The 26,448-nt window shown below is 36.2% G+C and overlaps 1 protein-coding gene across 6 annotated transcripts in view; it reads left to right on the forward strand.

Moving 5' to 3' along the window:
- The window catches only part of CSGALNACT1 (chondroitin sulfate N-acetylgalactosaminyltransferase 1), a 455,619-nt gene that overhangs the window by 58,352 nt on the left and 370,819 nt on the right, over positions 1-26,448 (forward strand). For all 6 annotated transcript variants that reach the window (XM_007476430.2, XM_056813639.1, XM_007476427.2 and 3 more), the window contains one exon: positions 21,372-21,400. The gene's annotated coding sequence lies outside the window, so the exon portion shown is untranslated. The remainder of the gene's footprint in view (positions 1-21,371; positions 21,401-26,448) is intronic.

Here is a 26,448-nt window from a genome sequence, read left to right on the forward strand (position 1 = left end):
TTATACAGCTTCTCATTGTCAAGATGCTGCTCAATTATGCCATATTGGGCCCTAAAAACCAATGCTCTAGTCTCATTAACCTGGATGAACCATGCACTTTAATAATAATAGTTAGCATTTATATAGTGCCCACTATGTGCCAGGCATCGTGCTGAAGTGCTTTGCCAATATTATCCTTTTTGAGACATCTTTGCTTCTCCAGAAGCCTCATCCTACTTTACAGTTAGATTGTGAGCTCTTTAAGGTCAGCAATGTTTTTTGCTTCTTTTTGTACTCCCAGCAGTTAGTGTAGTGTTTGGCATGTTTATTGCTTGCTTGACTGAACTCAGAAGTCATTTAGTCCAACCTATGCTTGAAGAATGACTTTTACACTCTATCTGATAGTCACTCACCCATTGCTTGAAGAGCTCCAGTGAGGGCAAACTCATTACCTCCCAAGGCATCTTAGAGATTAGCACTAATTCTCTCCAGACCACTTTGCCCCCTCCCCTACACCATTTTACTGGGCCCTATGGAGACTCTGTCCTATCAACAGATGCACCCCCCCTTCCCATCTTTAAAAAATTTTCCACTGAAATTTGCTTTCCCCTGAGAATCCCATATCCCATGCAAACTGCTCTTTAGGTGACCATTACTCTTTCCCTCTGTTTCTCCCTTTCCTTCCCTCCTTCCCTATTTTTCTCCTCTGTTCCTCTCTCCTTCTCCCCCTTGTCTCCTCTCCATTCTTCTCTCTCTGTCATTATCACTCTCCCTCTTTGACCTTCCTCTCTTTCCTCTTCCTTTACTTCCTCCTTCCTCGAGGACTTCAGTATTCATATTGACCCTTCTGATTGTGTGACCACATGATTCTTCAGCCTCTTGAAATCAAGCAATTTCTTGCTGTTCAACACTTTAGCCACCCCAAGCTGTATGTTCACTCCGTAGGGCTCATTACCTCTTGGAACTTCATTAGTGCCTCATTTCTGAATTTCAGACATCCATTTGCCAATCACAGACTTCATCCTTCATCTCTCCCTTTTCCTTACATGGTTATTCTTCATTCTTCTTATGGCATCGGGTCCCTTTGCCTCTCATACCTCATCCCCTATGCTCCGGGCTTCACTTTTTTCCATACCCAATCTACTTTATTAATAAGGTGCCGATCATCTCACCTGCCTATTGCCTCCAGGATCAAGTACACATTTCTCCTTTTTGGAATTCAAGGCCTTTTACAGCCTGGCTCTGGTTTATCTTTCTAGACTTAATACAAATTATTCCTCTTCACTCATGCCACAGTCCATTTAAGCTGATCTACTTGTCATCCTTCAAACATATCATTCTACCTTTCCATCTCTGCCTTCGTATAAGACATATAAGATCCCATGCCTGGAATGTACTTCCTTTTCATCATCTTAGAATCTGGTATTTCCTTAAGAGCTCAACCTAAGGGCCATCTCCTATATGAAATCATTACTGATTCCCCCAGGGGCTAATACTTTCCCTAGACCAAAATTACTTTGAATTTATCTCCTTCCCTCCTTCCCTAATAGAATATAAACTTCTTGAAGGCATAGACTGTTTCATTTTCAGGGTCTAGGACAATACCAGGCACATGTTGTTATTCTGTCATTTTTCAGGAACCTGGTAGACTCTTAATAAATATTTGTTGATTGATTCACTGACCTCTACTCTACCTTGCTTATTCTGAACTCTGGATAATGACTCACCAGTTTATTAATTTACTGTTGCTCCTAGAAGATCACTGACAGTCTTAAAATTGAAGTGATTTTATCAATTATAAAATTATTTTAAAATTTAAGATTTAAAAATTTAAAATACAATGTATTGGTTCCAAGGCAGAAGAGTGGCGAGGGGTAGGCAGCAGGGTTTAAGTGACTTATCTAGGGTTGCACAAATAGAAAGTATCTGAGGTCAAATTTGAACTCAGGACCTTCTATATCCAGGCCTGGGTCTCAAGCCACTATGCTGCCTAGCTGCTGCTCAATTATAAATTTATTGTGCATAACCCTAGCTGGGTTCTCATTATTGCCTGAAAATCTCACTCTAACCATACTGACTTCCTCTCTCAGCTTTCACAATGAACCCCTCCTGCAGTCCCCAGCTTTGTCTGTTCTGTTGATACTTTAGGACATCTGATAGTCTCCTACATCACCGAGAACAGTGAAACTGTCCAACAGGAACTTTTCCAGCTTTCCATCTCTTAACTTCCTGGCGTCATTACCCATGCTTTCCTTTCCTGCCCCAGCAGAGTAGCCACATTGATGTTAGAATGTAAACTCCTTGAGGATATGCAGTGTTTCTTTTTTTTTTTGTCTTTGTATTCCCAGTTCCTAGAAGTGTCTAAACAGAGAAGGTTAAGAAATACTTGTCAATTGATGAATTAACCAAAAAGATCATTGATCCATTAAAGTTTGTGGTATTTTCCACATGCCTCTTCATGCCGCCCCTCTTTTGTTCTTTTTTTTCTTTTGTTAATGAAGAATAATGATGGATACATAAATATAGCTATCTTAAGAGATGGGGAAAGTAGTGACACACCAGTTTCATTGAAAATGTATCCTATTAAGACAGCCAAGTGGCTCAGTAGATAGAGAGTCAAGCCTGGAGATGTTAGGTCCTGGGTTCAGATTTGTACTCAGATACTGCCTAGCTGGTGATCCCTGGGTGAGTCACTAAACTCCCATAGCCTAACCCTTCACATTTTCCTGCACTTGGAATCGATAGTTTTAATTCTATGATAGAAAGTAAGGGTTAAAAAAGAAAAAATTCATAGCAACAGGTGTTATAACATTTTACCTACACTTACAAGTCACAAGCAGCAATGAGATAAGAACTCAGTCAGCCAGCATTGATTAAGTGCCTACTATGTGCCTGGCATTGTGCTAAGTGCTGGACAGACAGAGAGGCAAAAGAGAGTCCCTGATCTCAAGGAGCTTACAGTGTAATGGGGGAGACAGCAAGCAGACAACCATGTTCATACAATCAAGATATATTCAGAGAAAGTGGAGATAATCACTAGCAGAGTCAAGTAGAAACACCTGAAGCCTGGCACTGGGAGCAATTTCAGAGACTCTACTATGTAACATGTGACTTTTCATAAATTTTGGGTTTTCTGGCTCCTCTGGAGAAGGAGGCACTTACATCATGCGATTATAAGTGGTTGAGAGGTCAGAGGGAAAGAATTCATTGTGACACCCAGGGAATAAAGTCCCAGTAAATTGTTCCAGATGTCATCTAAGAGGCCAGCAGAAATTGTATGTTAGAATTGAATCTGGGATTTCACCAGGGCAGGCAAATCCAGAAGATAAAGCAGCGATTCCAAAGAGGAGATCAAGCATTCACAGACCAAGTCAGTTAAAAACAAATAGGGGACTAACATGTAGTGTGCATGATTGAGTTTATCCCAACAGTAATGATGATGCTATGATAATTGTAGTTTATAGCTATAATACTCTCTGGCACTGTGCTAAGCATCTCAAGTATTCTGTCATTTGATCCTCACAATAGCCCTGGGAGGTAGGTGCTCTTATTATCCCCATTCTATAGATGAAGGAACTGAGACAGACAGAAAGAAGTTAAACCACTTGACTAGAGTCTCACAGCCAGTTAAGTGTCTAAGGCTGAATTTGGACCTGGTCCAGCACTCTAACTGCTGAGCCACCTACCAGCCCATATTCATGCTAAAAACTTTATATGCCTGTCTTTTTTGTAGCATGTGCTCTTGGTCTGTGATTCCAGACCCAAGTCACCTCTTTACTGGTTCACACTTTCCTAAGAATACTACACGAAGTGGAAATAATACATGCCACCCTTTGAGGATTAAGTTAAATAACACACGTTGGAGCATTTAGATAAATAAAATATACTGCATAAATCCAAGTGTTCTTTTGGCTCCCAGGAGGTCACAGGATTTCCTTGACATTCAGTTTCAGTATGTTGAGAAGCTATTGGGCACAAAGCATATTTTGAACTGAGCTTGACTAGTCTGAGCCTGAGGAGTCTGAATGGTTTATCAGAGGGCAGTTACCCTAAAAACATCATTTCAGATGTCCGATTCCCATCAGGCTGCTTGGCTACTCAGTATTGTTCTGAGCAAATTGTGTACACATCAATTGAATTAGGGAAGGGACCCTGCATGCTAAATTTGTCACATTCCAAAGTCTTCAGTGGCATTCATTCTAGGCTACTGCTTGCCTGTTCATGATGCATCAGATGAGAAAATGCCAAACTCAGCTGCAGCAAGAACAGAAGTAACTTTCTGAGTGGTTCTCTTCCTCTTTCCTATAAGTCTTAAACTTACACACACACACACACTGCTGATATGAGACCTTGAAAATCTTTAATAGTTTATATCCAGAGTCTTCCAGTTCATTTTTCATTTTATTAAGAAAAAGCTAAAAATAAAATTGAACAAAACCATCATTTTTTTTCATTAGCTCTAATGGTTTTGTGACAAGATGGAAGCTCAAGTAGTGATTTTGATTTTTTTTTTCTTGTTTTCCTTGAATACTGTCTGGTTGGAATATCTAGACATATTACAGAATTTTCTAGATTTAAAGATGTAAGGGGAGGGGGAAGTTATCAACTTGTTTTTTTTTTTTCTTTTAATGGTATATGATATGATGTAAAACATTAGTAACTTTTGGAGGGTGTTTCTAAATAGGCAAGTTTCTATGTCTTGCTGTAGAAGATCTATGAGGTTGCTTTCTCTGCTGATAACAAGATTTCTCAAGTAAAATAATCTTTTGAATAATATAAAAGCCACTTTTAAAATTTCACTAGCCATTGTCTTTAACTCGGAAAAATATGTAGCAGAACCTCTTAGGTTGTAGTTCTGTAGTCTTCAGAGAATTGATTCTCTGCGTTGCCTGGGACCTCATAAGCCATCTGGTCTGTAGCCAAACTAGACTTTCTATAAGATGTGTCAGGTAGTCATCCAGCTTCTTCTATGGGCTTCTAGTGATGGGGAACTCATTACCTCTCTATTCTTTCCATTCTAGTTTTGGATTGCTCTAATTGTTAGGAAGGGTTTGCTAATATCACACCCCTTTGTTTTTGCTTCCTAGTTTGAAATTCATTTTCATTGGCAGAGACAATTGAAGCAAAATTAAGAATTGTGTACTTCTTGCCCCCTCAATTTCTTTTTTTGTCTCCCTTTATCCATAATACAGCTTTTTAAAAAAAGCACACAATTCATTTTTAAAAGCCCTTTTTTGTTGTCCTCTAGAATTCACCAGCTAATTTCAGCTCATTTTAGTCATTATTGCTATCTTTATAGAATAGTCTCACTTTTGAATTTATCTTCCATTACCTGATATCCCCTCCCAAAGTAAGTTTCAGGTCAAGAATTCCTGAATAGCAAAGTCTGGGCTAAGAAGACAGACAACTCATTCACACTTAATGTTTTTCCCTGGGAGGGAGACACGCCTGAGGGAGTAAGCTATTGACCTAGATAATGACCACAATTATAATAATGATAATAATTGACAAAGGGCATTATGAACCCAATTTTATTTCACCCTTACAACAACCCCATGAGAGATGGGTGCCAGATTTGATTATCTCCATTATAGATGAAGAAACTTGAACTCTATAGGCCTCATTTTCCCTATCTAAAAAATGGAGACAATAATGACTATTGTTTCTACCTTATAGAATTTTTGTGAGGATCAAGTGATGAAATGGATGTAAAGTGCTTTGTCAATCCAAAAGCTTCAAAGAAACACCAGTTATCAGTATTATTTCCTGAGGATTAAGATTGTGTGAGTCTTATGCTGTACAGTATGGGATCCATGGTTTTATTTAATCCTCACAAAAACCTGTGAAGAGAAAAAAGTTGTTATTGACCCATTTTACAGATGAGGAAACAGACACACAGGTTGAGCAATTTGCCTATAGTCCTACTGCCAGTGGCAGAGGTAAAATTGAGACACAGGTCTCTAATAACTGAATCCAACCTCTCCCTTATCCTAGGATGCTGCCCAGTGCAGGCTTCTTTCTGAGAGCATCCTCTCACACATTTTCTTTAGGTCAAATGAGAAGGGGCTCTAAAGTACATGTTAAAACAGTTGATTGCCACCAGCAGTTTATTTAACATTTAAGGAAGCCCTGTGCTCTTTCCCATGCTCAAATACCTCATGATGACTAGCCGAATGTTTCCAAAAGCTTTGGTGTAGCATGTAATGTGTATAAATGTATTTCTTGTCCGCCCAGGAAAGTAATTGCATTTGCTGTTCCTGGCTCTACCCCCAAGTCATCAACACCACACAACCTTCTTTATGCAGTTGCATCTGGGTGGGATTTTTTCATTTGAAATGCTAAAATAAGCAAGAGGTTGAGTTTTTGTTTTGTTTGTTTTTTTTAGAGCATTCAGAGCAACTCTGGGTTTTCATCTGGAATGAAGCATTCTAATTCATTGTCCTTTGGGGCAAAGCTTCCTCCAAAAAAAAAAGAAAAAAGAAAAAAAAGCAAAGAAAGAAAAAGGTGGTGGTGGTGAGAACACTAAGCAATAAAACTCACTAGTGTACTTAACACCATCTTAGGTATGTAGCTGCCATATCTTTTTCCTGGAACACTGTCTCCTGATTTGGCTTCTCATCCATCACAGCTTCCTGGCCTGAGTGAAGTGGAAAGTTATGGAAATAGCAGATGAATCGGGAACCTTCTCAAATAACTAGTCCTTGTAGCCTTGTAGCCTAGACCCATCTAGGATGTAGTCTACTGCTTCTGTAAGAGGCTCCTGACTCTGTCTCCCCCACTGCATCTCTTCATATTGGCTTTGAGACGACCCTGATTTCTGGAAGCCTTTGTCAGCAGAGTTCAAGCTTTGGCAAACCCTGCCAAACTGGAAAGGCTTCAAGTACAGGCTAGGGATGGACTGTGTCTGTAGTTCAAAATCCTTTGAGCTTAGGGTAGGAAGGCTCATGGGCTAGAGTTTGGACCCCAGATGATTTTTGCTTTTCATAATGCACATACCGTGTAAACCACATATACACCCACAATGTATAAGAAAATAATTTATATTCTAATGGATGATTGGCAGAAATTCTTTTTCAGTGAGTTGGGGACATAAATTCTATACAATTCAAATCAGCAAACCCTTTAAAAAAAGAACCTACTATGTGCAAGGCATTGCGCCAAATGCTGGGGCACAGAGTAAGTAAAAAGCAGTAATCTGTCCTCTAGGAGCTGATATTCTGGGAAAGGATACAGCATATATGCAGATAAGGAAATGCAAGATTTTTTGAGGAAGGGGAAGTATTAATAACTTCGGTTGGGAATCAGTAATTCAGCATTTTATTAAGCTCCTACTGTGTGCCAGGTACTGTGTAAGTGTTAGGGATATAAAGAAAGACAAAAGACAGTCCTTGCTCTTAAGGAGTTCTCAGTATAATGAGGAAGCATCCCTTAGAAAGTGGCTTTCAGTCAGCATTGGGAGGACCATGAATTATGTAACCATGAAAAAAAATATTCTAAATAAAAAAAAGAAAAGAAAAAAGTGGCTTTCAGTGAATGAATAAATGAGTGGATGAATGAAAAAACATTTCTTAAAATGTAATTTAATTTTTAAAAATACCGATATCTTCCATCTTAGAATCAATGCTATGTCTTAGTGCTAACTAAGACTTCTGTCTTAGAATGGTTAGGTCTAGGCAATGGAGGTTAAGTGACTTGTTCAGAGTCATATAGCTAGCAAGTATCTGAGACCAGATTTGAACTTGGGACTTCCAGTCTCTAAAGCCTGGCTCTGCATTCACTGAGCCACCTACCTGCTCCTGTGCTAAGGGGATAAAATAAAAAAGCAAAGGCAGTTTCTGTCTTGAAATAGCTTACTTTCTAATGAGAGGGACAATACACATAAAGGAGTGTTGGTCAGAGAGGAACATGTAGGTTCAGAAAGTTGTTGGATGGGTGGCTGGGGCTGTTGGGAAGTAGATTGATGCACCCTTCTAGAAGCAATAGTAAAATTAATTAGATGAGTAGGGGGGAGCTTGGTCAGGTAGGGGGAGCAGGTTGGGAATGGAGAGGGTACTTGCTCTAATGGTAAGGCTTTCCAAAAGATGATCAGAGTGTGGTAATCCTTAATCAGGACATAATGAGGGGCTGCCCAGGGCAAAAGTTCTGGTAATGAAAGATTCTAAGAGATAGAAGTGAGAAGAGGAGCACAGACCAAATATAAATAACCCAAAGTAATGGAAACTGGATATGACTTCCAAGTGGAGTGTGTGACCAAGAGTGATATGAAATCAGCTTGAAAAGGGAGATGGGAATGCAGTTATGGAGAGCCTTAAATACCAAGCTAAAGGTCTTATATTTCATATTAGAGACAATACATTGCTGTTGAAGATGTTACAGCAGAATAGATACTTTCTTTGGTCTCTGTCCACTTACATCACTTGTTTAAAGGAAAGACCTTGTATGATTTGGCAAATAGAACCTTGAAGTCAGAGGATTTAGGTTCCAGGTCTCTGCTTTGCCACTTGGCAAGTCACCGTATGTGTTTAGACTTAATTTTCCTCAGTTGGAAAATGAGGGGGATGGATTTGATGATCTCTGACATAAATTCTAGCTATATAACCCTATGATTCTGGAATTGCACTTTTTTCCTTTCCATTTTGTTTTTGGAATTTAGGGTGATTTGATTTTTCTCATCTCATGTGATTCTTGACTATGTTTTCCAATTAATTCTCTGTAGAGAATCCACAAATTTCTCTTCATAAAATATTTGCTGAGAGAATCCAGGCAATATGCAGGGTATGGTACTGTTTGCATTTCAGTGGGGAAAGGAGAGAGCTGGCTTGAACAGTTTGGACTCCTGTTGTTCTCCAGGAGGGAATGCTGTTAAATGATCTTTTTTCTTTTCACTTAGGAATTGATTATGAAAGACTTCATGCCTTTCTTTTTTCCTCAGCCAATATTAGGATACACATATTGGAAAATGACCAGATATAACATCAAAGGAACATTTGTCTTTTATTTTGTGCTTTGGTGTCTGCTTAATATTTAAAAAGGCAAATTATTCCACAGAGCCTGGAAAAACAATTGACAGGATTACAAAATAAAACCCGGTGATGACCAGTAATTGAACTCTTTAGTCATAGCTCAAGCATGGGGCAAGTGGTTTTTGAGTGAAATAGACCTTACTTCTCTGTGCTGGCTTAATGATGTAACATGTCCCTTTTGGGGTAGACATTATCTTTTGTTTCCATTGACTAAAATGACATTCCTCACCCCAAAACAAACCAAAACTCACCACCCATCATTTCTGGGTACTTTCTCTCCTTACAAATAGAGGTAGGGGACTAGGGGTTAGAAATAAGTAGAATAAAGGGCTTTGTGGTTTTATTTAAGGAAATTGGAAAAGACCCCCTTTTCTTGTTTCTCTTTTCCCCCAAAAGATGATTTACTTTCATGCTCTTCATTCCACAATTAAATTCATTTGGTTCAAATTAAACAGAGTGGTTTTTAAAGTCCCTTATTAAAAATACTCCTGATATTGATAACATTAAACTTCACCATTTATTTACATTTCAATATGAATTTATGAGAATATTTAGGAAAAATTATTGATGATTTTTTTAAAGCTATGTAGTCATTTCCAGACATACTCTCATCAAAATCTTCCTTGTAATAAAGAAAAACAGGTAAATTAGCAATCAAAGCAACTTCTGCATGCAACATTCTACAACTGTAAACTTCCTTTCCTACCATTTCCTGTCCCTAAGGAATGGATTGTATGTTTTGTTATCTACTGTAAGATTGTTTTATGAAAGCAGAATGTGATCATGCGCAGAGGAAGGAGAGACCATGAGGACACTTGTTAGCTAAGGTGGGGAAGGAAGGGCTAGGTTTTTTAGAGACAGTCTGAAATGAAAGAAGTTTGGATAAAGGTCAATTACTAGACTTAGAAGGATATGTAGAGTACTGAAGATTGTAGATTTGATCTTTAAGATTTGGAGAGGAAGTTACTTTTCATATTTGAGTAATTTCTGGAGACTGTGCGTGTGTTTCCCTTGATATAAAATTTAAAAAATTGTTATCATTTGTTGTTATATAACTAGAATTCTCTCAATTTTTCTCGTTTTCCTCCTTTCAGAGAACCATTCCATATTAGAAAATTAAATTTTTAGAAAATATTTCATTTTTTACAATTACACATAAAATAATTTTTAACATTTGCTTTTTAAAAAATTGAGTTCCAGTTTTTTTCTCTCTCTCCCCTCCTTCCTTATTAATAAGAAGGCAGGCAATTTGATAAACAATATTTTTATTTATTTTTTGAAAATTATATTTTTGAAAATTTGAAAATTTTATTTAATTAGTCAATTTAGAACATTTTCCCTTGGTTACAAGAATCATGTTCTTTCTCTCCCATACCCCCAACCCTTCCCATAGCTGACTACCAATTCCACTGGGTTTTACATGTTTCCTTGATCAAAACCTATTTCCATGTTGTTGATGTTTGCACTAGGGTGCTCATTTAGAGTCTACATCCCTAATCCTATCCCCTTGACCCATGTAATCAAGCAGTTGTTTTTCTTCAGTGTTTCTACTCCCATAATTTTTCCTCTGAATGTGGATATGTTCTTTCTCATAAGTCCCTCAGAATTGTACTGGATCACTGCTTTGCCACTAATGGAGAAGTCCATTACATTCAATTGTACCACAGTGTTTTGGTCTCTGTGTATAATATTCTCCTGGTTCTGCTCCTCTCACTCTGCATCACTTCCTGGAGGTTGTTCCAGTCTCCATGGAATTCCTCCACTTTATTATTCCTTTGGGCACAATAGTATTCCATCACCAACATATACCACAATTTGTTCAGCCATTCCCCAATTGAGGGCATCCCCTCATTTTCCAATCTTTTGCCACCACAAAGAGCGCAGCTATGAATCTTCTTGTATTGGGGTATAAACCCAGCAGTGCTATGGCTGGATCAAAGGGCAGACAGTCTTTTAGCATCCTTTGGGCATAGTTTCAAATTGCCCTCCAGAATGGTTGGATCAGTTCACAACTCCACCAGCAATGCATTAATGTTAGAGCTTTGCTACATCCTCTCCAACATTCATTACTTTCCTTTGCTGTCTTGTTAGACAATCTGGTAGGTGTGAGGTACCTCAGAATTGATAAACAATATTTTTTTAATATATTTTATTTGATCATTTCCAAGCATTATTCGTTAAAGACATAGATCATTTTCTTTTCCTCCCCCCGAACCCCCATAGCCGATGCGTAAGTCCACTGGGCATTAGATGTTTTCTTGATTTGAACCCATTGCTTTGTTGATAGTATTTGCATTAGAGTGTTCATTTAGAGTCTATCCTCTGTCATGTCCCCTCAACCTCTGTATTCAGGCAGTTGCTTTTCCTCGGTGTTTCCACTCCCATAGTTTATCCTTTGCTTATGAATGGTGTTTTTTTCTCCTGGATCCCTGCAAATTGTTCAGGGACATTACACCACCATTTATGGAGAAGTCCATTACGTTCGATTATACCACAGTGTATTAGTCTCTGTGTACAATGTTCTCCTGGTTCTGCTCCTCTCGCTCTGCATCACTTCCTGGAGGTTGTTCCAGTCTCCATGGAACTCCTCCACTTTATTATTCCTTTTAGCACAATAGTACTCCATCACCAACATATACCACAGTTTGTTCAGCCATTCCCCAATTGATGGGCATCCCCTCGTTTTCCAGTTTTGGGCCACCACAAAGAGCGCAGCTATGAATATTTTTGTACAAGTCTTTTTGTCCATTATCTCTTTGGGGTACAGACCCAGCAGTGCTATGGCTGGATCAAAGGGTAGATATTCTTTTGTTGCCCTTTGGGCATAGTTCCAAATTGCCCTCCAGAATGGTTGGATCAGTTCACAGCTCCACCAGCAGTGAATTAATGTCCCTACTTTGCCACATCCCCTCCAGCATTCATTACTTTCCTTTGCTGTTATGTTAGCCAATCTGCTAGGTGTGAGGTGATACCTCAGAGTTGTTTTGATTTGCATCTCTCTGATTATAAGAGATTTAGAACACTTCTTCATGTGCTTGTTAATAGTTTTGATTTCTTTATCTGAGAACTGCCTATCCATGAAAACAATATTTTTAAAGGAAAAAAAAACAGAGAGAAAAATTAGCAAAAGGATTAATAAATATGTTATGTGCCGCAGGGGGAAAAAACCCTAAAAAAATACCATATAGACATGGGTTGAAAAAAATTAAAAATCTAGTTTCTAGTTAGCTTTGTTGAGTGGGTAAATGTATGGATCCCTCTGCAGAGCCTTAAATTGGACCCATCGCTGCCATCTTCTATTTTGACATGATTCTCCTGTTAGATGAGGCTTAACTGAAACTTAAACCAACATTTACTATTTGCTCCTACTTATGTATATAACACTGAGCTAGGCACTGAAGGAGATGAAAAGTTTAAGTAAGACACAGAACCTGTTTTCGTGGAGCTTTTGATTTAATGGAGGAAGAATGGGAGGCAGAAACAGTGCACATACAAAATCTCATAGGTATAAGATGAAAGAATACTTGAAGAGCACTATCTCATTCCTGGTCCCTCACCGTCCAAAGCAAAAAGAGGCCAGTGAACTCAGATAACTGTGTAATCAAAGAGAACTCTGGGTAATTCTGTGAGCTTTGGGGTCAGATTCTTCTCAGTGAACCAGAATGAATCTAAAAAGCCTAGAAGTGATATAGACCTACTCTTCTTAAGTGGATAAAACCCATATTCATTGCTAGTGATGACTCTGTTACCTTCATAGAGTTTTGGTGAAGCATAGCATTTACTCCAAACCCCATATTTTAGAGGCTCCCACCCATGACTGGTGTCTGGGCCATGACTGGGGAAGCAGTAGACATGGGGAAAAGAATGTGATTTCATTAGATGATGTTAAAAAAGGTTATCTTTCCCTAAGAATGCATATATAAGTTCTGGGAATCTTAAAAAGCTCTAACCTTAGGGCACATGAACTTTTTTTTAAATTAAATTTTATTTTATTTTTCAAAGGAAAATCTACTTCACCCCCCCCCCCACATTCCTCACCTTTCTCCTCTCCTCCAAACCTCAATTTTGAAAGCAAGAAAAACAAAATTCCCTCTTACAAATACAAATCAAGCAAAACAAATCCCAGCATTGACCATGTCCAAAAAAAGTCTTAATCTGTTCTTTTAGTTCAACTTTTCATCAGGAGGTGAGTAGTTGGTTTCAGTGTGAGTCTTTTAGAATTGTGGTTGGTCATTATGTTTTTTAGAGATTCTAAAACTTTCAAAGTTGACTGTCTTTACAATATTGTTGTGTTATAATTTGTTTCATTGGCTTTGCTCACTTCATTCTGCATCAGTTCATATAAGTCCTCCTAGGTTTCTCTGAAACCATCCCTTTTATCTTTTCTTCTAGTATAGTAGTATTCCATCACATTCATATAGCATAACTTGTATAATCATTCCCTAATCAATTGATACCATCTCAGTTTTCAATTCTTTTCCACCACAGAGTTGCTATAACTCTTTTTTGGTACACGTGAGTCCTTTTTCTCTTTCTTGACCTCTTGGTATATAAACCTACTAGTGATATCACTCAGTCAAAGGTCATCAGCTTACTTAAAAACATATTTTAATATAGTATTTCTGTATACATTTTTTCTTCATAATCCTATGTATTTTATATTAAGCACTTAAAACCATGATTCCCAAAAGTGATCCACAGGCTTCACCAGACCCAAAAAATGTTAGAGGGAAAGATGTCTCAATTTACTGTTTCTGATGAGTTCTACATACCCTCTTACCTCTACCACCTGATGGGTACCAAACATAGGCTCATCAAAGGCCTTTGGGGGAGAGGCATAGTCTATTTCTATCCCACCTCTACTAAGCTGATCAATAAACTAGTGGAATACATACAAAACTCATATTGGAGAAAGGATTGAATCATTTTTGCCATTGTAGTTGTGACCTTCCCACTTGTCTAAATATTACATGGCTTAGTTCTCTCTTATTTAAATCCTCACCCTAACCCTTTTGTTATCATGAACATGGCACACATCCACAAACATGAATAATTACCAACAGAGAACAGAATTGAAAGGATTGCATATAAAACTATGAATCTCCGCCATGCTTACAGTTGAGTGTTTTTCTACATATTTCAAACAATATGATAGTTTCAATACTTTGTTCTTTTTTGAGATTCTGTTCTCTATTTTTAAATGAGTCATTGATACCCTTTTTTTCTTTTCTTCCTTTTCAGTATGGATATTATTATGTCTCTACTCCCCCCCAAATCCTTCCCTTCCCATAAAATTCTTATTTCAAGTACAGTCCTGAAAATCCCATTGAATGTGTTAAAAAATATATGTCATTCTGGATCTTCAGTATATCAGCTTTCTGCTGAGAATCGGGAAGCATTCTTCATCATCAAGCTTTTGGAATCATGGTTGGTTATTTCATTGATTAGAATTCTTTAATCTTTCAAAACTAATTTTTTCTTTTGCAGTCTTGTAGCTTACCTCACTCTTCATCAGTTTGTACAAGTCTTTTAAGTTTTCTTCAAGTTGGTCATATTTGTTGTAGCACAACATTCCATTCATATACTTTAATTTGTCAGTTATCCTTTTTTAAAGCCAAAATTTATTATTTAACATTCATTAAAATTTTGTGAGTTCTAAATTCTCTCCCTTTACCTATTGAGAAGGCAAGAAATGTGATAATCAATAATACATATGAAGTCATTCAAAACACATTTCTATATTAGCCATGTTGCAAAAAAAAAAAGAACAAGAAAATAAAGAAAAAAAGTAACCAGTATACACTCAGTGGCTATCAATTCTTTCTCCAAAAATGGATAACATTTTTCATTATATACCTTTTTGGAATTGTCTTAGATCATTGCATTGGTCAGAATAAACAAGTAACTAACAGTTGATCATCACTACAATATTGCTGTGAACTCTGGACAATGTGCTCCTGTTTCTGCTTACTTTACTTTCCATCAATTTATGTAAGACTTCCCAGATTTTTCTGAAACTACCCTCCTGGTCATTTTTTTAACACAGTAATATTGAATCATATACCACAACTTGTTCAGCCATTCCCCAATTGAGAGACATTCCTTTAATTCCAATTTTTTTTGGTTACTTCTAAAAGGGCTGCTACATATATTTTTGTACAAATAGTTTCTTCTTTTTTTTAATCTCTTTGGGATATAGACCTAGTAGTGGTATTCCTGGATTAAAGGGCATGTAAAGTTTTAGAGCCCTTTGGACATAGTTCCAAATTGTTCTCCAGAATAGATGGCTGATTTTACAACTCCTTAAACAGTGCATTAGTGTCCCAATTTTTCACACTTCCTCCAACATTTTTCAGTTTCCTTTTCTTTCATGTTAGCCAGTCTGATAGGCGAGAGATAGTACCTCAGAATTGTTTTAATGTGTATTTCTCTTATCAGTAGTGATTCAGAACATTTTTTCATAAGATTATAAATTCAGCCATTTTTTCTCCAGTTGATAGACACATTTCTTTAATTTCTGATCCAGATCTACAAAAGACAGTGAGGTGGTGACTGTTCTTAAGCCCAAAGGTAATAGAAATTTTCCTCTTCTTTAAAATTTTATTTTTTATTATGAACTTGACATTGGCAAATACATTCTAATATAAAAAGAAGAAAAGAAGTTTTACTCTAATCCTTCTTAAGTATCCTTACCTAAGTATGAGCACAATTACTGAAATGATTTTATTATTTAAATAACAAATGCTTGCTGACTGAAGAGGCATCTTCTGCTCCCATAGCAAGATCCAATCGTGTATCTCCACCTACTTACTGTAAGCTTCTACCTGGATGCCCCAGTGAGGAAATGGAGGCTCAGAGAGTTTAAGTGACTTGTTCAAGGCTGAACAGGTAGTAAATAGAAGAACTGGAATATGAAGGCATTAAAAAAAAATTCCAAGCTGTCTTACTTCTACTGTGCCCTTATAACCATTAGATGCTAATTGAGGCAGCAAGGTGGTAAAGTGGATCACGTGTTGTGCCTGGAGCCAGGAAAACCTGAGTTCAAATCCAACCTCAGACAGTTTCAAGTTGTGCAACTTGGGGTAAGTCACTTTACCCACAAATACCTATTTCTTCATATGTGAAATGTGGACAATAGCATCTGCCTTATAGTTTTCGTGAAAATTATAGGATTTAACAATATTAGGTTAATTATTATATTCCTAGTCTACATTCCCAGCAAAAACAAATATGCCCTCTTCAGATTTCTTTTTTCCTGACAATGATACCATCTTCCCCAAGTCATCCATAGGCATTGTTAATTCATCCCTGTCATCTACATTTAATTAGTGGCCAAATCCTGTTGATATTTTCTCGAAAATGTCTTTTGGAGTTTTCTCAGCTCCAAATTCCCATTATCTCACATTTTAATTATCACAGCAGCTTTTGAACTGCTCTTTCTGCCTCTAGCCTTTCCTTCCTCCAGTTTGTCCTTTAAAATGTGACTAGAATAATCTTTCTAGTGGACTTTGGTCATCATTTACCTACTTAAAAACCTTCAGTGACTCCTGGTGGCCAATGAAATAAAGTACAAAATCCTTAAACTGGAATTTGTGGCTCATCCCAACTTCCTTTTCCATCTTTATCTTCCATGGTTTCCCCAAGGTGTACCCTGCAGTCTGGCCATCTCAAAATACAGCACTAATTCTAAGATTTAGGACGCTGAAATTTTCTCTGAACACAATTTTAGAGTGAAAATGCCTTCTAATCTCTCATTCTCATTAATTCTACTCTTTTCCTTAACATGACCTCTGAACTTCTAATCTATTCCATTTCTTCCATTCTGTTTCACTTGCTGATATACCCAAATTGGTCTATTCTAATGCCTCTCTGGCCTACCCCAGAATCTTATTCCTTTGACCTTCTGCCATTTATGACCTCAGCATCTTCATATGTTCACCCTCCTGTCCTATTTCTTTACATCTTTTCTAAAGCCCTGAGAGTTGCTCAAGAAAAGCACAAAATCAAATTCATCCAATAAAAATTCACTGTATGCTAACTTAGCTGACTTTTCCTTGTGACTTGATGATTCTTTTATTCATCCCATATTACCTCTTCATTTCATTTTCCACAGGGACTCTTCCAAACTTCTCACACTACAACCCTCCAAATTTATTACCTCCATTCTCCATTCCTCATAATGTTGTACATTCTTATTAATCTTAGTACCTCTGCCTGTACTCTTTCTTATTCCTGCTTCTGCTAAGACCATTCCCAACCATCATGATCTCTCTCATGCACCTTCAATTTCTTCCTATCTTCAAGATACTTCCCACCTAGCTATAAAATTGTTTAGGTCTCCTTAATTCTAAAAATTCTAAAAATATTGATTCTTCCATTCAGCTATCATCAGGTCTTTCTCTCCTCTTTTTTGTGAAGCTTCTTAAAATAATTATTTTACCTCTATTTCATCATTATTCCTTGGAAATGGTTCTCTACTCTCCCACACTAGTGCCCTTTCTTAGGTCTCCAAGTGAGCTAATTTCCAAAGCCAAAATCTTTTTAAAAGTCCTCATCCTTTCTAGCCTTTGATATCACTGAATAGTGACTACTTTTGAAGTCTTTCCTTCCTAGATATTTCCTCTTTAACCACTTTTCTCTCTTATGGTTTTTCCTCTTTGGACTCTCTTTGATTGTTCTATCTACATTTTTTCTTTGGTAATCTCATTTATTTCTATAGCTACACTCTCTACATAGATAACTCTTGATATCATACTTCTAGTCCTATCCTTTTTTCTGAGCATCAGACATGCACTTCCAGCTGCCTTTAAGTCATCTATACCTGAATTGACATCTCATCAGAATCTCAGCCTTGACATTCTTCAAATGAAGTTCATTATATATATTTTTTAAACCTATTATTCTTCCTTTTCTCTGGTACTCACTCTTTCATGTTCTTAATTCAGAGATTATCATTGCCTTCCCCTTTCCCTTACTTTTTTTTTCTAAATGCAATTTTATTTTCAGTTTCAAAGTCAGTCTTTCTTTTACCCCTCTTCCAATCATTGAGAAAACAAGAAAAACAAAACTTATTACAAATTTCCCATTATTATGCAAAACAAATTTTTTCATTAGCCATGTTTGAATAAAGCAAGAAAAAAGAAAGGAAAAGAAAATATGTTTCTATCTGTACTCTGATAGTTCTCTGGGTGGAGGCAAATAGATTGTTTCATCATGAAATTGGAATTTTGGTTGGTCATTGTGTTGATCAGAATTACTAAGTCTTTCATAGTTGATTCTCTTTATAATATTGTTGTTATTGTTTAAATTGTTCTCTTGATTCTCCTCATTTCACTTTGCATCAGTTCATATAAGTATTCCTAGATTTTTCTGAAACCATTCCCATTATCATTCTTACAACATGATAGATTCCATCAAATTCACATACAATCATTTTTCTAGTCATTCACAGTTGAGAGGTTCCTCAGTTTCCAATTCTTTACTACAAAAAGAGCTCTTATAAGTATTTTTGTACATATGGATCCTTTTCATTTTTCTTTGAGCTCTTTGGCGTATAGATGTAGTAATGGCATTTCTGGGTCAAAGATATGTATAGTTTAATAGTTTAATGTTGGCTGTAGTTGCAAATTGATTTTGCAGAATGCTTTGACTGCTTCACGGTGCTACAACAGTGCATTAGTATACCTATTTTCTTACATCCCCTCCAGGATTTGTTATTTTAGCTAGTCTGAGGGGTGTAAGGTGGTTATGTTAGGGTCATTTTAATTTGAGTTTTTCTAATTATTAGTGATTTAGAGCATTTTTATATGGCCAATTTTAGCTTAGATTTCTTCCTCTGAAAACTGCCTCTTTATATCCTTTGAATTATTTTTAAAAATTTGGCTCAGTGCCCTATATATGTATCCAAAATGAAATATTTATCAGAAGAACTGAATACCAAGATTTCCCCCCAGGTTCCCAGTTTTCTTTTAACTTTAGCTGCATTGATTTTGTTTGCACAAAATTTTTAAGATTTTATGTAATCAAAATTATTCTGTGATCTTTCCTAGCTTTTATTTGGTCATGAATGTTTCTCTTATCCACAGATCTGACAGATAATTTTTTCCAAGTTCCACTAATTTGTTTATGATATCCTTTTTGTATAAATCATGAACTTATTTTCAGCTTCTTTTTGTACACAGGGTGAAATGTTGTTCTATGCTTAGTTTCTATCAGACTACTTTCTCGTTTTCCCAACAGTTTTTGCCAAATACTTGGTTCTTGCCTCAACAAACTAGCTTCTTTGGGTCTGTCAAACAGTAGATTATTATGCTCATTTTCTTCTGTTTATTGTGTACCCAAATTGTTTCACTGATCAACCTCTCTATTTTTTACCTACTACCAAATTGTTTTGATAATTGTACCTTTGTAGTATATAGATTTCTCCAGGTGAATTTTGTTATGATTTTTTCTAGCTCTATAAAGTAATTTGATTGAGATGGCACTGAATACGTAAGTTAAATTAGCTAGTATTATGATAACTGTTATACTGGCTCAACCCATAAACAATCATTATTTTCCCCATAATTTAGATGTCTTTATTTGTGTAAAGAGTGTTTTGTAATTGTGTTTATATAATTTTGTAGTGGTTTGGCAGGTAGATCCCCAAGCATTTTATATAATAAGTGGTTATTTTAAAAAGAATTTCTCTATCTTCTTTTGGATTTTTTGGAAAATATACAAAAATGATGATGATTTGTGTGTATTTGTTTTTTTTATCTTGCAACTTTACTGAGGTTGTTAGTTGTTTCAGCTAGTTTCTTTAGTTGACTTTTGAGGGTTCTCTAAGTAAAATACCATATCAACTGCAAAAAGAGTTGGTTTTGGTTCCTCATAGCCTATTCTTTTTTTAGATTTAATTTATTAATTAAGAAAATTTTTCCATGGTTACATGATTCATGTTGTTTTCCTCCCCTTCTTCTATCCCCGTCCCACAGCCAACACTCAATTCCACTGAGTTTTACAGTGTCATTGATCAAGACCTATTTCCATAATATTGACATTTGGACTAGGGTGATTGTTTAGAGTCTACATCCCCAATCATATCTCCATTGACCCATGTGATCAAGCAGTTATTTTTCTTCTGTGTTTCTGCTCCCACAGTTCTTTCTCTGGATGTGGATAGCATTTTTTCTCATAAGTCCCTCAAAAATGTTTTGGATCATTGCATTGCTGCTAGTAGAGAAGTCCATTACAATCGATTGTGCCACTAGCCTATTCTTTTCATTTCTTTTTCTTATTGTTATAGCTAGCATATCTAGTATGGTAAGGAATAGTAATGGTGTTAATAGCAATCCTTGCTTCACTCCTGATCTTGTTGGAAAGGTTTTCTGGCTTTATCATTATTACAGATACTATTTGCCTTTGGTTTGAGACAGATACTACTCATCATTTTAAGAAAGGGTTTTTTTTTTCCCTTTTTAACAGGGATTAGTGTTGTATTCTATCAAAAGCACTTTTTTGCACCTGTTAAGTGTTAACTGTGATTTTTTTTTGTTTTTGTTGTTGTTATAGAGTCAATTATGCTCATAATTTTCCTAATATTAAACAAACCATGCATTCCTAGTATATATCTAATTTGGTCATAGTGTAGGATCCTTGTGATAGATATTTGCCTTGCTAGTATTTAATTTTTTGTTTTATATTCATGAGGGAAATTGGTCTATAGTTTTATTTTTTTTTGTTTTGACTCTCCCTGGTGTTTGTAACACCACCATATTTTTTGCCATAGAAGAACTTTGACAGAGCTCCTCCTTTAGATATTTTTCAAATAGTTTATATAATATTGAAATTAATTATTCTTTAAATATTTGGTAGAATTCACATGTAAATCCAGCTAGTCTTAGAATTTTTTTTAAAAAGGAGTTTGTTTTTTACTTTTTAAATTGATTTTTCTAAGATAGAGTTATTTAAGTATTCTATATGTGGTTCCATTAATCTTGGCAGTATATATTTTTATAAATATTCTTCCATTTAATTTGGATTGTTAATTTTATTAGTTTGTAGTCGAGCAAAATAATTCCTAGCAATTATTTCTATTTCATCTTCATTGGTTGGGACTTCACCTTTTGTATTTTTGATACTGATAGTTGATTTTCTCCAGTAAAAAATCAGTTCATATAATGGCTTATTTATTTTATTTTTTAAACCAGCTCCTAGTTTTATTTTATTATTTAATTTTAAAAAGCTTTCAGTTTTGTTCATCTCTCCTTTGATTTTCAGAATTTCTATTTTGGTATTTAATTAGGGTTATAAAATTTGTTTATTTTCTGATTTTTCTTTAGTTATTGCATTTCAAGTTTTTTCATCTGATCTTTTTCTCTTTTATAGGTATACATTTTGGGAGATGAAATTTTCTTGTAAGTATTATTTTGGCTGCATCTCATAAATTTTGGTATGTTGTCTCATTGCTGTCATATTTAATGAAATTATTGATTATTTCTATAATTTGTTCTTTGATGCCCCCATTCTTTAGGTTTAAGTTATTTATTTTTTCAATTAATTTCTAATCTATGCTTCAAAGACCCTTTGAATATAATTTTTATCACATTATGATCAGATAAAGATGCATTTAATGTTTCTGCTTTTCTTCATTTTTTGTGAAGTTCTTAAACCTTAATATATGATCAATTTTTTTTTGTGAAGATTATATGTACAGTCAAGAAATCAGTATACTCCTTTTAGTTCCCTTTTAGTTTTCTTTAAAGGCTTATAAGATCTAACTTTTCTAAAATTTTATTTATCCACTTAACTTATTATTTATATCATGTTTAGACTTAACTAGATCTGCAAAAGATAAACTGGGGTCCTTTGCTAACATAGTTATGCTGTATTTCCTCCTGTAACTCATATAACCTTTCCTTTAAGAATTTGATATTATGCCATTTTGTGCTAATATACCCAGTATTTCTTTTAGTAAGATATAGATTTCCTTGTTGTCTCTTTTAATTAGGTCTATTTTTTGGTTTTGTCTAGGGTTATTCTTGTCATTCCTGCCTTTTTTTTTCTTTAGCTAAAGCAGAATAGACATTTTGTTGGATTGTGGTTTCTAATCTATTTTGTCCTTTTTTGTTTTATTGATGAGTTTTTCCCATTCCCATTCCCAGTTATGATTGCTGACTGTATATTTCCTTCTCTCATATTCTCTTATATTTGTCTTTCACTTTTTACCCATACCCTCTCTAAAAGTTTGTTTTGCTTCTGATCAGTGCTTCTCTTTATTTACCTACCTCTCATTTCTCTTCCCCTGCTCCTCATCCTTTCCCTCCCCCCCTCCCAATTCCTTTCTTTCCTACTTCCCTGTTGGGTAGGGTGAATTTCTATACCCATGCTTGTACATGTATATTCTTCCCATCTTGAACTAGTTTAGTTGTGAAAGAGATTCAGATGTTTCCCACTACCCTTCACTGTTCCCTCCATCATATAAACTCTTTCTTAAATGCCCCACTTATGTGAGATAATTTCCCCCATTCTTCCTCTCCCTTCCCCCTTCTCCTAGTGTATTCTTCTTCCCCACCCTTCTATTATTTTTACTCTGTTGCTTCCTGTTCTGATGCCCTGTTTGGCTCACTTTCTGTCCCTCTGTGCTGGAGCACTTCCCATTTCTGTCACTGCTGTTATGACACACTGGTCATCCCCAATGCAAGTGCGTGCAAATCTTTGCCTGTCTTCCTAAGTTTCCCTGCATTGGTAAAATGACTCACTGTAACTATCAATTCAGCTGGCACATTTTCTAGGTTGTTGTGGAGGAAATGCTAGATGAGATAGGCAAAAATACTTCCATGCACTTGGCCATAGTGACTCCCTCTATTCATTTAGTTAATTAGCAAGACCTGTAGATTCTTTCCTCATGACTCTTCCTTTTTTTTTGTCTCATTTTTACCACCCTAGACCATAGCTTCAGCCTATTTAAAATATTTCAGTATCCTCCTCACAGATCTTCCTGTATGACCTCTGTCCACACTCCAATCTATCATTTATATTTCTTCCAAACCAATCTTGCCTACATATAGATCTGGTTACATCATTCTTTTGCTCAAAAATCTTCTGTGGCTCCTTTTGCCTCTCAAGTAAAGTTCAATCTTCTCTGTCAATCAAGATCACCTACAATCTGGTACCAGTCTTCTTTTTCCAGCATTCTCTAATATTCCTCTTCTCTATGTGTTCTGCATTCTGACTAAACTAGACTATTCTCTGCCTCCTAAAAATACCACTTATTTTTCATTCCTTTCTGATTTTGCGCATCCTGTTCCCTTTGCTTGCAATGCCCTTCTCACTTTTGCTCATAGAATTTCAGCCTGTTTTTTGAATACCAAACCCATATTACCTCTTCCATGATACTTCTTTGAAATCTCCTAATTGATAATGACCTTTCCTCATAGACTTCTCAGAGTCCTTGTTTTGATGGGTAACTCTATCATACCTGTTATATAATCTTAATGTATTTGAGTTTATTTGTGTTTGCTACAGAAGTCCCTTGATTTATTAACTGTGAACATGCCTAAATCCTTTAACTGCCCAGAACTTTCAGTTCCTCATCTTTCAAAAAGGGATAATATTGCAATTACCTACCTTTAAGGTGTGAGGATCAAATGAAATAAATGTATATATAAAAAGTACTTTGTAAACCTATGTAACTGCTAATGGTAACGCTTGATGGTATCATTGAAGGTGGAGCCATGTCTCTCTATTTATATCCTTAAAATAACACAGCACACTGCCATGCACATAGTAATTGATCAAAAGGTGTCGTTCCTGTGGCAATGACTCTCACCTCTATAAAAATGTTATGGGTAGGAACAGTATAATGGTTCTGCAGGACAATTTTCTTGGATCTTTTATTTCACTTATACTAGCTCCATATATAAAACTGAAGGCATAGGTTAATGCAAATCTAACAAGAAATCTAGAAAGTGCCTCAGAGATCATCAATTGCAACCCATACTTAAGCAGGGATCTCCTTTATAATATCCCTAACTAAGAGTCGTTTATCATCCTCTTGAAAACTTTTGGTGATGGGGACCTCCCTATCTATGAAGTAATCCATCTCATGTTTGAACAATTCTAAATGTTATGAAGCTTTTCTTTATATTGAGTTTTTCCATGCTTCTCTGTGTGAGAATTTATTTTTTATAGACTATATTAATTTCTGTCAGGGCCCTGGATTATCAAAGGAGCTCCATTCAGCCCATTGACCTTTGCATTTTTTTTTTGTTCTTAGGAATTCCTGGGAATGTTCTCCCCCTCCCCTATAAAACCTGGTTAATCAACAAAGGCTCTTCTTGCCTGAAAGTCTTAATGTACAATGTCCTCACTAACTGTTCACCAATAAGAGATGTCTTGGGATTTCCTAGGGAGGGCGGAATGAGCTCCCAAAATGGATTTATAGATCCACCTAAAGGTCCTTAAGGGTATTTAGTCATCAAGGGGGCTACTGGCCTATCAATCTCTTTGTTGTATGCTAGCACAATCCATAAATTGATATTCTTATTCCTGTACCAGTCTCTTGAATATTTTAATTGTTACATCTATACTTTTCCAGCCATTGGTCCTAATTGCTTTAGGGTCAAGAAAAACTACTCTAATCCCTCTTTGACATTACTTTCCTTTAAATACTTAAAGACTGCTACTATGCTTACAATGCTTGATACATAGTAGGCACTTAATAATTGTTTATTGACTATTATTGTCTGTGTTTCTCCTGAGTTCTCTCATCTCAGAGACTAAGAGCTCAAAGCAACCTTAATGGCCACTTTCATTTTATGGATCAAGCACAGAGGCCCAGAGGATTTAAATAATTTGTCTAATGTCACATAGGTCTGAGCCCAGGTTCTTTTTTATGTAAAATCCATCCCATATTCTACTGTGATGTGCCACCTCTCTAGACTAGGCATCCCAAGTTCTTTCAATAACTTCTTATGTGGAATAACCTCAAAGTCACTCATAATCCTGGTCTCTGACCTCTCCTCTCTCCCAATAACTATTATCCTTCCTAAAAGTTGTGCCCTGAATTGAACATGACACTCTTGAAGAGGTCTAATTAGGGGAGCATCTAATGGGACCAGATCCTTCCTTATTCTGAACTTGTGCTTCTATTAATGCAATGTTATAGACAAAATTTGCATTTGTTTTTTTTCCTGCCATGTCACATTGAGCATCCATTGATTCAGTGTAGCTGTGATGTGGCGTTTTTCAGAAAACCTATCTTTCCTCTAACAGTCACACATGCCCTTGTCCCCTTTAGGTCATGTTAGTATAATTATTCATTTTCTGGCTGCCATTGAAGGTGGCCTGGAAGGTTCAGTAGTTGAAAAATTACTGTAATTTTTTGCCTCATGACCTAGAGGTGTAATAAAAATGCTGTATTTATTTACATAACCACCTTTTCCCCTCTAAGAAGAGGAAGGAAAATGGAGGCTTTTGGAGTTTCATGTCTGTACTTTCCTGGTGTAAGCAGCCTAATAGTTTCTGACATAGAAGAATTTATTGAGGGCATTTCAGGAAATACTCAAATTGGCTGTGGTAATAGCCACCAGCACTTTGTAACTGAGAAGAATGATAGAATTCCATTTATAATGACTCTCTGTGCTAGGGAATTTTTGTATTGAAAGAACTTAAGCATTTAGACAAATTTCCCTGGAATATATTGTCCCATAACAGTGCAGTGATATGAAGGAATCTCATTGCAATCACACTGATATATGATGTGTGCCTAAAATTAATGTCAGTAATATTTAAGAATAAGCCATCTCTTTCAAATGAGCCTCATTCTCTTTTCAAAGCAACACTTAAGTAGTTGAATGAAGGGTGAGACACGAACTGTACATTAACTTTCAGAGGAGGTTTTCCATTTGAAAGAGGAGGAAAGCAGGTGTATGTTTAAATCAGCGCATGTGTAAATTGGTGCTTAAAAATTCTTCTTGTGCTATATAAAATTGTGCTATGTAAAAAATTCTTTAAAGGGCTATCTAAGTGCTAATGGTAATGACTGAAATTGAAAAGTGGAGTCATATCTTTCTATTTGTGTCCCTAAAATAACACAGCACAGTGCCTTGCCCATAGTAATTGATCAAAAGGTGTTTGTGTGACAATGACTCTCACCTCTATAAAAATGTTGCAGGTAGGAATAGAATAATGGTTATGCAGTGTAATTTTCCTGGACCTTTTACTCCATTCATGATGGTTCCTTATAAAAAAAAACTGAAGGCACAGGCTCATGCAAGTCTAACAACTAGCAGGAGCCTCAGAGGTCATCAGTTCCAATCTATGCTTGAGCACAGATCTCTTTTTTTGATGAGGAAATTTAGCTTTTTTTTTTTTAAACTCTTACCTTCCATCTTAGAATTGATACTATTTATTGGTTCTAAGGCAAAAAAGTGGTAAGGGCTAGGCAGTGGGGGGGTGGTAA

This window comes from Monodelphis domestica, chromosome 1 (assembly GCF_027887165.1).
Source record: "Monodelphis domestica isolate mMonDom1 chromosome 1, mMonDom1.pri, whole genome shotgun sequence".
NCBI lineage: Eukaryota > Metazoa > Chordata > Mammalia > Didelphimorphia > Didelphidae > Monodelphis > Monodelphis domestica.